The 18,409-nt window shown below is 44.5% G+C and overlaps 1 long non-coding RNA gene and 1 pseudogene across 1 annotated transcript in view; both read right to left on the bottom strand.

The window, feature by feature from the left end:
- The window catches only part of LOC146205970 (uncharacterized), a 38,728-nt gene extending 36,723 nt beyond the window's left edge, over window positions 1-2,005 (bottom strand). Inside the window, exon 1 of the long non-coding RNA XR_014703232.1 lies at window positions 1,739-2,005. This is a non-coding gene — a long non-coding RNA (uncharacterized LOC146205970). The remainder of the gene's footprint in view (window positions 1-1,738) is intronic.
- The window catches only part of LOC146205967 (putative E3 ubiquitin-protein ligase HECTD2), a 198,739-nt pseudogene that overhangs the window by 144,550 nt on the left and 35,780 nt on the right, over window positions 1-18,409 (bottom strand).

Below are 18,409 nucleotides of genomic sequence, written 5' to 3' on the forward strand. Positions count from 1 at the left end.
CAACTAGAGAAATCATTTTTGTGAGCTTTCCTTTTTAAAGCTGCTTTGCTGACAAGTTCCTGCCTGCAAGCCAGTCAAAAAATGTGGGATTATAGCTATCTGCACACTTCCATTAAATGATCACAACACTGACATGATCACCGAGTGATATCTAGGAAGATATTGGCACCAGCGCAGCAAGCATTCTGCCGCTTGTGCATCATGAATGAAGGGCCAATGCTCTCGAACTGCCAAACCTTTTATCATGTCAAAACGCGCTCACGCGATAAATTATGAATTGTGAAAGGCTACGCACTCAAAAGTGGAAACACATGGATTCAAAAAAGTAAAAAGAAACCAACTGCAGAATGTAAGGTGACTGTTCAAACCATGTATGGAAGTGCATGCGGCCACCAAGCGATTCATAAATGTGGTAGCCATTCATGAGCTAGATCCAGACACGACACCACTTGTTGTTGTTGTGACTAAAGGAAGAAAACGAAAATTCACAGGCCTGCTAATGGCTCTGTAGCTGAGCCACCTCCACTGCCTCGTGCGGACAGAAGAGAAAATAGAGAAGAAAAAAAGAGGGAGAGAAACGTGTCGCGACAGCTGTTGTCCACCACCGAAACGATAGTAGGCGCAATGACGGCCTACAACAGATACAAATCTAGTGGCAGGCTAGCTCCCGCCGCAAGCAGCGGTGACCTACCAATCCCAGCACCGTAGGGCCAGGAGCAGCCACCCCACGAAACCCCTTCCATATCAACATCTACAGTTGTTTCTACAAAACATGCATAAATTTAAACAAAAACACCACAATTGAATGATACCTTAAGAAGCAAAGGATTGTTTTGCTTAGAATTCTGCATGCACTCCTCAATTTAAAACCTGCATGAATTTCATACACTGAGACAGAAAAAACTGCACACATTTTGATACACATTTCATACCAAGGAAGATGTCGATGGGGAATCTCAGCACAATTAGCTCAGATCTTTTTTTGCTTCATTTGTAAACAATTAAACAAGAAAATCAATACTACTGGTAGTGTTGAATACATAACTTTACACCTTACTGCCATTTCTGGACTGAAGGCCTGAGTTCGGTGTCTGTCATTTATATGCACTTCATAGTTTTTGTGGATTACTTCAGTCAAAACAAATTATGCAAGAGAAAATGTCAAGCCAATACAGGTGAAAAAATTCAAAACAGCTAAAAAAATTTTTTGACCTACTACCCAAGGCTCAACAATGGAGCTTTAAGTACGGTTGCAGCTGAATCATACTGCCGTCGCGTGCTCGCCGGCTCCTCATCTCATAATCCGCAATATTTATGGAACATAAGAATAATGAGCTAGCCCTGTCGTAACACAGGTAGGTTTTACCGCTTATTTAGCCCGTGTAGACTCAATTGCACAAGCGCCGGAACTTCAACTGCAGCGCAACATAAGGCCCTGGTCAAGGCAGTTACGAAGTGGCCCATTCTAAATTCTTGCACAGTACGGCGCCGGCATCATGCACCCCGCTTACGAATGATGATTTGTACGGCATATTCTACTTCGATCGTGCAGCCCATGACACTGTCTCCTTTCCAAGACACTGCAAAAACGCATTAACCCCCCCCCCCCCCCCCCCCCATTTCTTTATCAAAAGCAAACAACCGTTTACGAACTTGCGAACTAGAGTTGTGTCGGCATGCATGACCAGTTCTGCGCTGTTTTCAGGAGAATATGCAGGACAGAAGGAAATTTACTTACATCTGAGATGCCAAACGTGTCCCGGGTGGTGACCGCCCTCCAATATCCCGCCGTCAGCGTAGTGTTTCCAGTGAAAGCGCACAAAGGAAGACGCACTATCTGTTGGACACGCCGGCACACTTTTTGCACAGGTTTACACAGAACCTGACGACGCTTCTGCACATCGCACAAGCTATTTTGCTGCGCTTTGTGCCTCGCAAATCTCGAGAGCATGACGCCGCCACAAGCCCAAAAGAAGGCGCGAGTTGCGAGACGCCGCCACCAATGGCCACCACCATAGCCGGCTATGCCACCACCAACTCATATTGGCTATGGCTAGCACTTCGATCAGCTTCGGCTGTTTCAGCTGGTTTCGACTTGTTTCGGTTTCGGAACTCGCCGACTTAAACGGCTTGCTTTGCTGTTCGCCTAACAGCGGCAATCACGATATGTCGGGTGTCTACGCGCTAACGCTACATGTTTGTCGTGTATGCGCGCCTGTAGTTTGCGCATTCAGAAATGTGGCGGGGCTAACGAAAGCTAGCGGTGATGGAAAAGACCACCGTGAGTTTCGCTTCATTTTTGCGATGCTGGACAAACTATCTGCGCGCTTGGGTTGACAGGTTAGAAATGCGTTGCGGTGGTTCAGCAAATCGGAGCGTTGACCCAATGCATCGCCAAGTTCCTTGCGAAAATTGCTGATCATAAACAGTGACAGTGGCCATTGTTTTAGTTGTGTGTTTATTTTGGAAGATCAAGTGATCTGATCTGTTTGGAAACAGAAGACGCCGAATCGTGCTCGCCCACTGTTCCACTGGTCACCTGCGAGCGATACTTTCTTTTGTGATGTGTGCATCACTACTACCAGTGTTCAACTCTTGAATGGTGACGACATTTTTAATGGCTCTAGCTTATAGCAAAAGCAGTTGTGTGAAAGCATGGCTCCTCAGTCAGGCAAGATATGCGACATGCAAAAATAGCTTACCAGTCAAGCTTCAAGTGAAGGCAGTGTGGGGTGTTTGCGTGCACATTACTTCAGTTAAGGACTAATAAAACTGACCATACAAATATTTCAACTTGTCTCTGTGGCCTACAGCACACAAGCAGTAAAGAAGCTAAAGCAGCCAAGCTGCTTGTTCCATGCAGCATAATTAATTATTCACTGCTGTTGGAAACTGCACAGCATATATTGGTGGAGTTGCACGTGCAGCTTTTTTCAATAGGTTACGCATCTCGCGCGATGCAACCTACAGTGACACTGAAAAATGTGCCATCTAAAATACATTTCCTTGCAATATTATGCTGCAGCATATATATAAGTGTAGTATGCATAGCTTCAAGATGCAACACATATACTGTTGGTATCGCCTCTCATAAAGTACTAGGATTTGTGCATCTTTTCATCAGTCTAAGATCACCAAGTCAACCGTTGCTATTTTTTTCATTGTTTTTTTTGCATTTGACAATGAGACGGGCAGCATTTGCAAGTGTCATTATGCAGCAGAAAGACTCAATTCAGAGTAGTTCAGTTCAGCAAGGGTTTGTAATAGTCTCAGGAAACTTAAAAATGGTGTATAGATGTAGATGTGCAAGTCAAAACTCAAAAGACTGTAGCAGCTTTTTTGCTCAGCATATCCTTGTGCTGAAAAAGAGAGTCACACCGGTTGTTTATAATCAGTCAAATGAGTGATGTAGAGAAAGAAGCAGAATTGTTGTCATCTTCTCTCCCATCCATCTGTTAGTGTTGTTCAGTCGTTTGAGAATTGTCTTTCTGTGGTCTTTGCAAGAAATTATGAGCTCCTGAAGTTCAGTACTGGAGTTGGCTTTCACATTTCTGCTATCACATTTACTTTTCCTTCTACAGATGAAACTCCAAGCCAATTCTTCATACAAACTTGTGATGCCTGATGGTGGTAATACTGTGCAGTTATAGTGCATCACCTCCATTCATATGCAAAACACAATATAAGGGGGATTTTGACTGCTAGTTTGACTATCGTGTACATGGCAGGTAACACATCAACATTATGCACACAGCATAGTGGCAGATACAATGAACGAAGGGCAGTGCTAGTCGAGGTGTGCAATAGAAACATCATTTACTAAACTTTAAGTGAACAGTTCTCATTCTACTGAAAAGATGCTGCATCATAAATACCGAAAAGATCCTGATTAGTCGACATATTGGTCATGACGTCACAGTTACATGACCTCGCATGAAAATTTCAAAACATCCCACAGTGAAATAAAGCTAACAAAATAGGGGAGGGTGCAAATGAAGCCAATTATCAAGGAAGCTCTTCTAATGAGGGCATTTCAGAAAATATTAGTTTAATAAAATAAATATGTTAATATTGAGGCTCAAACCCATGTGTGCCCTCTGCATGCAATGTCTATAGCCACGTAGGGTCAAAGGTGTGTTAGTGGGGCATTTAGTGAATGCTGTTACATTGGCAATAATTTTGAAAAGTAGATAACCTTAAACAAGAAAAATTATATAAAAATTTGCAGAATGAAAAGGCAGTTCATGTTTAAGATGCTGTCACGTCTATTATTGAGGTAAACTAGCTGAAGTGCCCGAATTATTTTTAACTTTGTGTAACTACTTTTTCTTCTTATATTTTGCACTGATAATTATAATTATTCCTTGATCTTTTGCATGTTATGCAATTGATGTGTGTTCAAGAAATTAAGTTACGATGCTCAAATCTTGTCTTAGTTCACCTTATTTCTTTCGCATTTCTTTCATACAATAATATATACTGCGGATACATTTTTGTTTTGTGATGTATTCATGCTGAACTCTGTATATTATTAAAGAATATGTGTTTTATTGCCTATATTTTACATTCAATATAAGCAGCACGCCCATGTAGATATGTGTAAGCATTAAACTTGAAATATATATGACGTATATATCAATGATTCTTCATGAATTAACATGTAAATACAATATGGTTCACCAAACAGATGAAGGAAATTGGTATGAACAGTCTAACTCGGTGATAAACTGTAAAACTATGACACAAACTTTAATTCTCTTAATAGTCTTTTATATTTAACTGGTTAATATGAGGACATACACCTATGAATCTTCCAAACCAACTAGAACATCCAATTGAGAAATATATCCATTTAAGTTAGAGATATATCATGAAGGGTCATTTGGAATCCCGGGAACCAATTCAAATTTTCAAAGCCAATTTGAATATCCAATAGAATAGGACGTATATGAATTGGAATCTTGTATAATATGGAAAATCCAGTTGGAATTCTAAATGATGATTATGAACGTGGGAACAATTGGGAGTGTCCATTGTTTGCAAAACCATTTGGGTAATTCCATTAGCTGCCAAACTGGTCGTAATTTTGTGTCCATTTGAGCTCATATATGACTATATCTAATTGGGTCAGTGTGGGGCCGAATGGAACCATGTTATGACAACTGGTTTCATTTTTTTACGGGAGGCTTAGTGAGCCAACTGAACTCGCATGGACCCTGAATGAGCACTGCGAAATCGAGTGCTGGTGCTGTACGAGCATCCTGATTTTTCGCGAGCTGTACGATGTCTCCTACAACTAAACGTACGAGCTCTACGAGACCGCGTACGGCGTCTGCGGGGTTTTACATGAACTGTATGAGATCTTCTACAAGCTGCTTGAGTCCTCGTGCATCTGTACGAGACATCTTAGAATCCTCGTACAACCCTACGAGACATCGTAGACGCCCTAGGAGACAACGTAGACGCCCTAGCGACATCGTACAATCCTCGTACAACTCTACGAGACATCGTTAAATTCTTGTACAAATCGCATAGTTCTTACATTTCGCACACACTTTTTCAGTAGAGGAGGATAGAAAACTCACTTGCTCACGATGTGCGGGGAGACAAGACACCATCGGTGACGTGGTCAAGCCAAGTATACTAGCTGTCGTGGCCCACAACGGCATCTTAGCTGCACCGCACAAGTATTTCAACCCGAGGCCATCTGAAATCTATAGCCGAGCTCGCCTCCAACCACGAGACCAATTTGAGGGAGAATTGTGTCTATAATTCGCGGTACTTAAGGGGGTCATGACAGAATGACTGAGCATAAACTGATTATTGCATTTCAGTCCTCATACGGTAAATTATAAATCCTCGAAATTTGAGCTCATTCCGTGCCGTACATAATTTTTCGACAGTCTTGAGGAATGAGGCGTACATATTTTTAAAATTATTTTTATTATTATTAACGAAATCAGCTTTCTGGTCTGGCAACCATTAGCCGCTGACGTCACAACGTCAACGCTGACGTTCCCATGTCGTCTGCAATTCGCGGTACCGGCTGCACTCTTGCATGCACGTCGTGGATGGTAGTCACTGAGTTTGTTTGTTTTTTTCTCTTCGGCAAAAATGTTTTATTGACATATTCTCTTTTCTTGACAAGCCTTCACTATAATATGCGACCTTAGAGATTCTCGGACTTGTTTTGGGCTTCGTCTAGTGATTGCTGAGGAGACCGAAATCGACGGGCTCATGCTGTATAATTTAGGCATGCAATCAGAAGTGTATTATTCTTACGTTATGAGAGAGCTTGTTTTAGCAACAAGCGCTCCAGCATATAAAAAGGCACTTGTCCAATGTTTCCTTCGGCCGTGTACATGTGTCGCGAAAGTGGGGAGGGGATAGCATTATGTTCCTGATTGTCGAGCTATTGCCGTCGCTCTTTGGGTCCAAAAACTAAGAGAAAATGACGTGAGAGCATACCTTGCGACATTAGAAGAGCAGCCAAAAGTTTTGGACGAATCGCTACCTCGTGACTTGCTGTTATATCCGCATGTTAGTCGGACTTAAAACTTTCGACTGGTAAAGCATTTTTGCAAAGCTATGTTCAGTCTGGACACGGCCAGCGCACAAAAGCAGGTGCCGCCTCTGCCGCTTCAATCCCGTCATCGTACCCAACGCGATTCTATTGCTCATCAGTCTTCACTGCATGCCCGCACCGAACAAGAGCCCCCAGTCGCCTCCGTATCCGTCTGGCCTCCCCCGCACCCGCGCGCGCGACTTCAACGGATTCGGCCTCACCTTGCATATTTCTAGTGCTTCTCCAGCAAATGACTCGTGAGTGCTTCAACGTAAGCATACACCATTTAGTATCTAGTGCGTGAACCCTAGACTCCCGCAAGAATTCGCCGATTCGCGGTAGGGTACCGATGCACGCCCGCTCAGCATAGGGCGCGCGCATCGAGGCTCCCTAATTCGCGGATTAACGACTGCGCCCCAGCGTGTTTGTTTACATAGCTTTTGCAACGACTGGATGTATGCCGCTCGTGCACACGGCATAAAATGCAAGCTGAGCTAGCAATACCAAAACTCACTTCTTTTTGCACTAGTTGCCCCTTTATTTGTTCACAAACTACAACTGCGCTGCAAGAAGAGCCGTGGAAGCTCCATCCCCTGCCTATGCTGGGTATACACACAAGCGGCGCCGACAGCTTCCTGCTGCGCTCGCTAGACAGGGTCACATATATCGACGCTTCCCGCTCAATGTACACTCGCTTTGTGATGTAAACAGTCGTCGATTTGGGGTCGCTACTGCCAGAACTACACTCTATGGCCGCATGCAACCGCTAAAGCTTGTGAATGCGCGCTTCGTAATCGCCGAAACTCTAGACCCGAACGCACGTACTCGCGCTAGACCTACTCGTCGCTGAACGAGCCGGCAGTTCGGCGCCGACTGACATTTCTGGCCAAGGTCATTGCTGGTGACAAGGGGGAACATATAAAATGTAGCTTCTTATTTGCCTTTTTCTGACTCGGTTAAGGTGCAGACGAGCGCAGCTGTTCAGGCCGTTCACTCGAGTATCGGGTGTCAAGTTCTCGCTCGGCCTCCGATCCGACCAAAACAGATCGGACGACCGTCCTCAGATCAGTTCCGTCGGTGTCACGGGGCAGAAAACCTAGCCCACACTACGGTGATAGGCGACCTTTGGTCATGGTGGCGTCGTCACCGGTGTAATGAGAAAGATTAGTGCGTCGATAAGTTAAGGAACCGTGCAGCCCACTGACTGTGAGCGTGCTGAGGAAAACATGCCTTACTCTATATCGCTTTCGTGCGGTAACATCTTCACCAAGCACTTCTGCAGGAGAGACGACCGTCAATCGTTAAGAAAAAAAAAAAGCGTGTTCTTTGATATTGCAGCCTGCATTGCAGACGACCCTCCGCCGCGTATAGATCAACACCGTGTTTACAAACAAAGGGGGCGCTCGCGGCGCCGCAGCCGACTGGGGGTGAAAAATAGGGTTAGTGTCCATAGGAATACATGGAACCGAAATATTCCAAAGCAGTTTTCTCATTTCACGGGGCATCTGTGATGTCGTTATTCGGTACAAAGCAACTATGAACATCCTAGAGCAGGTCGTGAAAATATGAAATCTCATTACTGAGGCGAAGTATTTTTAAAATACCACGAAACATGTTGGGGTGCGAGTTGGGAGGGCGATCCGTAGAATACATGTAAACACAACTCACCAGAGCATTTTTCTCATTTCGCAGAGCATCAGAAGTGGTGGCCGGTCGTTAAACGTTGACCAGCTCTGTGAAAAAGTGTGTGATAAAGTATGGTGCATCATTACGGAGGCTGTCTACTTTTAAAACTCCCCGAATAACCTGTGTCATGAATCCATACACCGCCAAAAGGCAAGCTGGGTGTAGCGAATCGGGCAGTTTTGCTTACAGTCTGATATGCTGCCGCAGAGGGTAAATAAGCTTGATAATACTGTCGCTCAAGTGATACGTGCTAGACAGAATTCCATTAAAAAAGCAGTTGTCAAACACCATACGACAATATAAACAGAACGAGATTCGCGCATTGCAGCAGACGACAGCGAAACTGCCGCGCTGGCGATACCCACCGCGGCCGCCTCCAGCTCCGGAGCGTCTGCTAGCGACAGCGGGTGCTGCATTAGCTGCATGGTCGTCTGCAACTGTGCGCGGTCAGTTTATCGCGCTGTGAGCGGTCCCGCAAGTCGTCAGACTTGCATTACTTGCAAGCATAGAGTTCCTTACACTAACTAGAGGGAAAGCTGCACTTCAGCCACCATGAGTGCGCTAAGAATCATGGGCCGGTGTGCTACTTGTTGCGGGAGTGTCGGTTTTTCTCGGGTACGTGGAATGGCGTTACTGCGATGTTTCTTTTTCGCCATCATCATCATCATTTGAAGGTGCGTACATAGACTGCGAAAGCCATAGTAGCGAAGGCGCAAAAGCAGACGTCGCCAATAAATCGTTTCTGTTTCCCGAAATGCCACTAAAAACTTCCTTAAGTGATTGCACAACGATAAATATTTTCATAACATTTCTTTATTTCAAAGTTTGCCTACTAAGTGTGAAATTTTGGTATTTGTGCTGCTCAAAACTAAGCCAATAGGAGAAAGAGCCATCGCTTATATTGGATAAACTTCACACTGACATGCTGTTTCTCTCTCTTTTTGCAATTTATAGTCACAGTATTCAATCTTAGGACGTTGTTTACGGTAAAACAACGTTTATCTTTACATTAATTTTGGCCAAAAGTTGTAGTTCTGCACTCGGTAGCTCTCCGGCCCATGATGCTTTGAGCGCCCATGGGAGCTGAATTGCCGTCTGAAAACTCCATGTAAACTCCCATAGACGGCAGCACAGCTTTCCCTCTAGGTAAGAGTAAGAAACTCTATGCTTGCAAGAGAATGTAGTGTGCCATGCAACATGATGTCGGGGCGTCGTGCTTACGTCACAGATCGCGATCTGTGACGTAAGCACGATGCGGTGGCGCTTCTATCGCCAGCGTGGTCCAACTGGGGGTGAAAAATAGGCTTAGCGCCCATAGGAATACATGGAAGCGAAATATTCCAAAGCAGTTTTCTAATTTCACGGCTCATCTGTGATGTCGTTATTCGGTACAAAGCAACCATGAACATCCTAGAACAGATCACGAAAGTATGAAATCTCATTAAAGAGGCGAAGTATTTTTAAAACACCGCGAAACGTATGCGGGTGCGAGTGGAGAGGGCGACCCATAGAAACACATGTAAACACAACTTACCGCAACATATTTTACTCGGTTCAGCAGCGTTGAACCCTTCTCATTTTTTGGTGAACGTCTTGTATCACGCTCCGACATCATGCTGCATGGCATACTACATTCCCTTGCAAGTACTGCAAGTCTGACGAATTGCGGGACCGTTCACAGCACGATAAACTGACCGCGCACAATTGCAGACGGCAATGCACCACCGGCGCTGTCACTAGCAGACGCTCCGGAGCTGGAGGCGGCCGCGGTGGGTATCGCCAGCTACGCTGTCGTCTGCTGCAATGCGCGAATCTCGTTCGGTTCATATTGCCATATGGCGTTTGACAACTGCTCTTTGAATGTAATTCTGTCTAGCACGTATCACTGGAGCGACAGTATCATCAAGCTTATTTACCCTATGCGGCAGGATATCAGACTGTAAGCAAACCTGCGCGATTCGCTACACCCAGCTTGCCTTTTGGCGGTGTCTGGATTCATAACACAGGTTATTCGGAGAGTTTTAAAAGTAGACTGCCTCCGTAATGAAGCACCATACTTTATCACACACTTCTTCAAAGCGCCGGTGAACGTTTAACGACCGGCCACCACTTCTGGTGCTCTGCGAAATGAGAAAAATGTTCCGGTAAGTTGTGTTTACATGTATTTCTACGGGTCGCCCTCCCAACTCGCGCCCCAACATGTTTCGCGGTATTTTAAAAATACTTCGCCTCGGTAATGGGATTTCATATTTTGACGATCTGTTCTAGGATGTCCATAGTTGCTTTGTACTGAATAATCACATCACAGGTGCCCCGTGAAATGAGAAAACTGCTTTGGAATATTTCGATTCCATGTATTCCTATGGATGCTAACGCTATATTTCACCCCTAGTCGGATGGGATGGATGGATGGAATATAGGAGCGTCCCCTTTGAAACGGGGTGGTAGCAGTAGCTATCATGCTCATTTTTCTCCCTATATCTTAATTATTGATTTAGAATGGTTAACTAAACCATCATTCTATTTATTAAATTTTGTTTCTACATTACTAACATTATGTCACTTCTCTGCTTTTAAGCCACCAATCTTCCAGTCGTTTTTTGCTAGTTTCCACCGCCAGTTTATTCACCCGGCCACTGTTATCTCTAAACCCCAGAGCTTCAGGAACAGTGATTGCGCCTGCACCAACTTCCGGATGGATACCATTACATTCGAGTATAATATGGGCAATTGTTTCACTGGAGTTTCCACATACAGCACATGCGTCATCTCCATTGTTAAGTTTCTTTTTGTAGCTGCGTGTTCTAAGGTACCCTGATCTAGCTTCAAAAAGTAGGGCACTGCTTCTTGAGTTATCAAAGAAATCTTCCTTCCTGATCTGCATTTTCCACTTTCGGTATAATTCCACACTCTGTTTCTTTTCCATCGAATTTATCCAATTTTTACCTTCTGTGTTTTTCACCTGTTGCTTAATGCTCTTTATTTCTCCGTTCTTGTTACTAGCATACTTACTAGTTAGTTTCCTAGTTCTTTTCCTCCATTGTGAGTCAACGCTTTTTAGGTACAGGTATTTAAATACTTTAGCTGCCCATCTGTTACTGTCCAATTTCCTCAGGCGTTCCTCATATAATATTTTACTCTGAGCTTCCCGCACTTCGAAAGATGCCCAGCCCATATCTCCCTGTACCGCTTCATTTGTAGTTTTGCCGTGGGCACATAGTGCTAATCGTCCAACGGATCTCTGATTTGTTTCTAATGTCGACTGTACCTCTGATTTTAGGCACAAAACCGCATTTCCGAAAGTAAGTCCGGGCACCATAATTCCTTTCCAAATACCCCTCAAAACTTCATACCTATTGTATCCCCACAATGCCTTCCCTACTGGAAAAATTGTACGAGATTTGTACAAGACTGCTGTACGCAATTATTGCTGCGTACACCAACGTGAACGTACAACCTAGGTGAACGTACAGCCTAGAAGAACGTACAGCCTAGGAGAACGTACAGCCTAGGTGAACGTACACCCAACGTGGCCGTACAGCCTACGTGAAGTGTACGACATACATGACATGCATGACTGCGTAATCCCATCACAAAACTAAACGCGTATATATGCAGAGCTGTATGTTAAGAACTGCCACTGGTCTGTGGGCCAGATGTTTCATGTCCTATTTTCTTCTGTTCCTTGAGGTCTGCTGCATGCCAAAATTTAATCAGTTTATCACCACCTGATTTGCCCGCCCCCTTCGCAGGTTGAATTGGGAAGTTGCGCTTTCTTGTCATGTATTTGACATCGTCGATCAAGTGCAAACCTTAATATGTAGCAGGAGTGTAATGTCACACAATTTATGTTTGGAGACTCTTCAGTCTGCGTTACAATTCTTGTATTTGCATCAATATGTTTTGAAAATATGTATCGTACTACTGTTGCATGACAGGTGTGTAAAAAATTAGAGCAGTGCAGAATCTGCATTGGAGTAATATGAAAGCACGGATGCTGCCGTTGGTTGCTTAATTCACTTCTTGTTTACCCATTTTAGTCTTTGGTACTTTCAAATTGCGTGCCAACACCTTCTTATGCCCCTTTCCGGCTCTACTTCCGGTTGCGTGTCACATCCTTGACGTCACCCTAATTGACTGATTTGACTATTTTAGTCTTTGGTACTTTCAAATTGCACGCCCAATCCCTTCCTATGCCCTTTTTTTGGCTCGACTTCAGGCAGCGTGACGTCAGCTTGACTGGTTTAATTAACATGTATTTGATACATCTCGGCCGCACCCTAATTGACTGACTTAACTATATTTTAGTATTTGATACATTCAAATGTGGCGCCAAGCCATTGGATCACGGTAGACAAGCGGAATTATGAACAGCGTTTAACGATCTGGGGGTGGCACAGTGGTAAAGCACTTGGCTGGGGATCCAAGGGATGGAGGTTAGATTCCCGGTGGAGACAATTTTTTTTTTTTTTTGAGGAGGAGTCGCACACCTCTTAAGCGTTGCTAGGCAATGCTGGCAGAGCTTGGCGAAGAGGCTGCACAGCTGGCCTTGGCTGTGACGTCACACGCATGCGCAGAACTAGTCTGATACGCGTAGACAAGCTTTCGCTTCAAAAGGTACGGCATGCAAAAACCTGTGCGTGGTTACCGACCCGCACACAGCGTGAGGATTGTTCGAGACTCAGGACTCAAAAGACGCAAAACAGCAGTGTGATCTTAGAGGACGAGAGACATTGACATAGGAAGGCTACCATGCTATAGTGATACTCTGCATGGTTGCAAGGCTCCTACACCACTCCTCATGTTTGTGTTGCGCATATACTAATATCCCATCTTTAGGCCTTGTGCAAGGCCTCAATCAGTGTTTGCTGCAGTTGCGACAAAATGTTTTGCAGAAATGATGCTCTCCATGAGATATGCCTCATGTGTAAAGCATGCATGCTTGGAAAAGACACATGTGGTCACCTGGATTGGCTTTATTCATGCCATGTCTCAGCATGGCTGACACACCGCGGTCACAAAACATCTGCTTTCGGTCCACCAGGTTCGAGCTTGGATATAGGTTCCCTTGTTCTGCTGCTCTTGACCTGTTGGGTTCGGGCTTGGATACAGGTTTTCACTGTGCAACGTCTGCAAAATGCAAAAAAAAAAAAAAGCAGGACTATATCCCAGATCCAAAAATTCAGCTGTCTTTCCAAACATTTTCGGAAAGGGTTGTGCTTCATTATCCCGGCATTCCTTCGCCCTTTGGCCTTAAGTGATTGCTCATGCTTTCCAATGTATGCCAATCCTTCGCTTACCCATACCCCCAGATATTTATATTCTGCTACTCTAGGTATTTCAAGGCCTTGTATTTTAAGACCCTGATCAGTTGAGCCGTTGAAAATCATCAGACCCGACTTAACTGCGCTGAAACTGAAGCCTAGAGCGTCCCCTTCGTCTCCGCAATACTTAACTAGAGTTTCCAATTCTTCCAGACTCTCAGCTAGCAGCACACTATCGTCTGCATACATCAAACCGGGGAGGCGCTGCTATACCGCCCTTCCACCTAATCTATATGACAGGTTAAAACCTAGGTTACTGTCTTGTATCCTCCGTTCCAGGTTTATCATATAAAGCATGAACAGCAGCGGTGATAGAGGACAGCCTTGTCTTAATCCTTTGCATACTTTGACATCCTCCGTACTTCTTATCCCTTCCCACGTAATTTCTACTTTATTATCCCGGTATATTTCCTGTAGGAACTCTATTATCTCATAACCGATACCTTCTTCTTTTAATATGTTCCACAGGAGTTCCCTGTTTACGTTGTCGTACGCCTCGTTTATGTCCAGGGAGGCCAAATACAAATGTCTATTTTCCACTCTAGATATTTCGATGCATTGGGTAAGCACGAACAGGCTATCATCTAAGCGCCTACCATTTCTAAAGCCGTTCGGAAGTTCTGCGAGTATTTTGTTACTTTCAACCCATGTTTGCACCTTTAATTTCACCGCCTGCATTGCTAACCTGTACATAACAGGTTAGCCATGCAGGCTGTACATAAGTCGGCTGCGGCGCTGCGAGCGCCCCCTTTGTTTGTAAACACGGTGTTGGTCTATACTCTGTGACGTCACACCAGCATTTCAAAATGGCGGTTGCTCTTGGTGGGAGGAGCTTCCCAATTCCGATTTCTATCGCATTTTTTGTATTATGCGCCGTGCGCTAGGCACGAAAACTTTGCGAATAGAATCACAGGCCCGTATGTTATTCACAGAAGTATAAAACTGCAATACATCGAACGCCCTGTCATCGCCCCTTTAAGAAGCTGCCGGCTGAAAATTTGAAACACCGCCTACCAGCACAGCCGTCACCGAATAGTCCGCTGGAGTATCTTGTGCGCTATCGCTTGCTATCCCACTGTGCTCACAATGGAAGCCGCGCTTCTTGACCGGTTTGTGTGTGGACATCGAGACGAAGCCGTATATAACTGTTTGTGGGAAAGGACGTGGTGTTCTAAAAAGCATATGGCGGCCCATCGAGATAGTGCACTAGACAAGCCATTCGCACATGCAGAGCCACAACGCGAAAGCGAGTTTTAAAAAAGGACAAAAGTTACCCGCTGTTGGCACTGTGACGAAGAACACATTCCACAGACATGTCGGGTTTCAAGTATTTACGTTCAACGTTTGATAGCAACCTGCAGCGGGGACGCACGGATAAAGATAAAGAAGCAAGATAAAACAGCTAATTCACGTAGCCACAGTGCAGACGCTTCAGAAGTCGGTATACACAAGCTGGGACGCAACGTGGTCAATTAGCGCCGTCAGTACTGTACGACCTTAACACCGTTGCTAACATCTGCACATGGTGTAAGCAGCGGCTCACTTGACCATTAACCACCATTTGCTGCAGTTCGAGATGGACTCCGCAGCGGAGTGCACTCTCATCAGCGAGGACGTGGTCAAGGCAGATCGATCCTCTCACTACTGGGTAGCGCCGGCGTTGACGTTTTCTACAACGGAGCGAACTGCAAGATGCCACTTTTTCTTGTTAAAGACTATGAACCCAGGCTCTTGGTAAGAAGCTAGTTTGAAGCATTCGGTATCGCGATAGGCGCGGTCTATCAGAGTGGTTCGAAGACAACGGGGGAATGACCTTAAAGAAAAATATAAAACAGTCTTTCAAACAACATCCCATGCATGACACGACATTCCCGTCAACCTGGACTTGCTCAACGATGCCTGTAAGAACTTCTTCAACGCAAGGCCAGTTTGCCGTGACGTCTGCAGGTAGGTGAAACTTGACTGACTGCAAAAATAAGGCATCCTTGAACCAAGATAACACTTTCATCCTGCAAAATCTGAAGGCAAGTTGTCGCGCCCCTTAAACGACGTATATTTTTGCGTGCCTGCAGTTGTATATTTGTATATCCGTTCATTTGGTTTTGTGAACTAAACTTTGAAGCCAACTTTTAAACTGCCTGAACTTGCAGCATGTTGGTGATATTGAGTGAGTATTGTAAGGAGTATTTTATAGGTATGAAGTGAGATACAGTTTTAGCTGGGCATATTTGCTAACTGTATTCGCTGCTTCATTCTTCTTTGAGGGTAGATATATAGATGTTCCTGCCACCTCTTCTTTATCTCTGAGGCTTCAGTGAGGTCCCTGCCTCGTTTGTCCTTTATCACGCCCAGCTTATCACAGAAGCTTCCTTTGATATCTTTGATTGTCTTATACAGAGCTCTTGTGTTCCTCCATTGGCTGTTGTCCTCAACTGCTTGGCACTGTATGTTTAGGAAGGCATTCTTATCTCTTCTTGCTATTGTCTGAAAATCCGCATTGAGAACCTTGTATATTTCTCTTTCCCCCATAACTTTTGCCATCCTCCTTTCCTCAGCTATTTGCAAAGCCTCTTCAGATACCAAGTTTGCTTTCTTGCATTTTTTTTTTTTTTTTGCTTTGGAACTACCTTAGTAGCAACTTGTATTATATCACGAACATCAGTCCACATCTCTTCAGGCTCTCTGTCTTCTAGATCTAATTCTTGAAATCGATTCCTCACTTCCACAGCATATTCTGATGGAATTTGATCCAGATCATACCTGCAAGGTCTTCTAGTTTTCTGCGTTTTCCTCAATCGATTCGGCAGCAAGAAGCTGATGATCGGTGCACAGTCGGCCCCAGCTACAGTTGGCCCCAGACCTTGTTTTTACTGCTTGTATAGCGCTTCTCCATCTCTACCGGCAAAGAATATAATCAATCTGATTCCTGTACAGCCCGTCCGATTCCTGTACAGCCCGTCCGGTGAAGTCCGTGTGTACAGGCGCCTCTTGTGCATGTTGAAAATGAGTATTCGCTATGGTCAGGTTGTTTTCTTGACAAAACTCTACTAGCCTCTGCCCAGCTTCATTTGACTCACCAAGGCTGAACTTGCCTGTAATTCCGGATATTTCTTCACTGCCCACCTTAGCATTCCAGTCTCCTATGACAAAATCGACGTCTGGTAATGGAGTGCGGTCTAAAGGGCATTGCAGGTCCGCATAAAATCTCTCAACGTCAGCTTCTTCAGCAGTAGTGGTTGGTGCATAGACTTGGATAACTGTTATGTTGAAAGGGTGACCTTGGATCCGAAGTGAATTCATTCGGTCGTTTTTGGGGTTGTACCCTTGCACTGCTTTGCCCATTCTGTTTACTATGAGAGCAACCCCATTCCTTCTCCTGGATTCGTGCCCACAATAAAAGGCATAATGGTCGCCGGAATTAATTTATCTCATTCCGGTCCACTCGAGCTCGCTGATACCCCAGATATCAATGTTCAATCTGTCCATTTCTCGCTTGACGACATCCAGTTTACCTTGCGTCATAGATCTTACATTCCATGTTGCTATGCGATATATTTCCTTTCAACATCGGACTTTCCGGTCGCTCCCCGACACATCCTCATCTGAGCGTCCTTTTGGCTTTAGCCCAGCCGCCTCATTCGTCCTGGAGCTACTAGGAATCGCCCTTTGTTCATCCCCAGTAACATGTGGGACGCCTTCCAACCTGGGGGGCTCATCTTCCGGCGCCATATCATTAATGGTATTGTGACTGGCCATAGGGTTTTCTTGGCAGGAAATACTGGAGTGGGTTGCCTGTACCTTCTCCAGTGAATCACATTTTGTCTGAACTCTCTGCCGTGACATGTCTATCTTGGGTGGCCCTACACAGCAGAGCTCACTACTTCATCGAGTTTCGCAAGCCCCTCCACCACGACAAGGCAGTGACCCACATGGAACCAAACGATTTCACAGCCCTTTTCTCATTTCAGAATGCGCCTATGAGGTTATGACTCGGCGCTGAGTAACCATGAGCATCGTAGAATGACGTGAAAGTATGGAACGCATTTTCAGAGGCGGGGTATTTTTAAAACATCGGTAAAGAAATGATGATACTAGTCGGGAACGCGGCCCATGAAAGCACTTCTAATGAAAACTTGCCAAAATAATTTTCCTCTTTCGTAGAGCACCAATAAATGTGCTCAATGTTCATTTATAATAGATTTGTACGTACTTCAGTAACAGGACTCTTAACAAAAGCAAACGCTATTAACGCAAGAAAACCGATTGTCACGTCTTAAATTCATATCTCAACTTATTAACGGCCACTATAACATAGACCTCACGGAAATACTATTTTTTTTTTCTTCTGGTTATGCTACTAGGCAAGAGGCATTGTCGTACAATAACCCCATTTACCGCACGTAACAACTTTTTTTCACGAAAAGTAGAAGAATGGAATCGCCTGACACATGACCAAGTGTTGAAATCACTGTCGGCGTCTGTTTCCAGCATTGTTTAAAAAGGACTACAAACCGCGAACTTCGAGCTCCGTTGATCCCATCTGTATTGTTTTCGTTGTTGTTGTTGTTGTTTACCTGTGTTACTATTGCGCTCTTTACATACATGCTGTGTCCCACCCTGCTAAAATCCCCTGTGGGGATTGCAGTATTGATAAATAAATAAATAAAATAATAATTAGCGAATATTATGAACAAAAAGTGTGACAAAATATGATGTCTCATTTTGAAGTCAATTTATTTTTAAAATATCCCAATAAATATGTTTTATAAAGACTGGCATGACCCTGAAAATCAGATTTTTATTATTACAAGCTGTGCAAGTTCCCGCAGCTGCA

This window comes from Amblyomma maculatum, chromosome 1, assembly GCF_055883805.1.
Source record: "Amblyomma maculatum isolate TAMU_Amacu chromosome 1, ASM5588380v1, whole genome shotgun sequence".
Taxonomy (NCBI): domain Eukaryota; kingdom Metazoa; phylum Arthropoda; class Arachnida; order Ixodida; family Ixodidae; genus Amblyomma; species Amblyomma maculatum.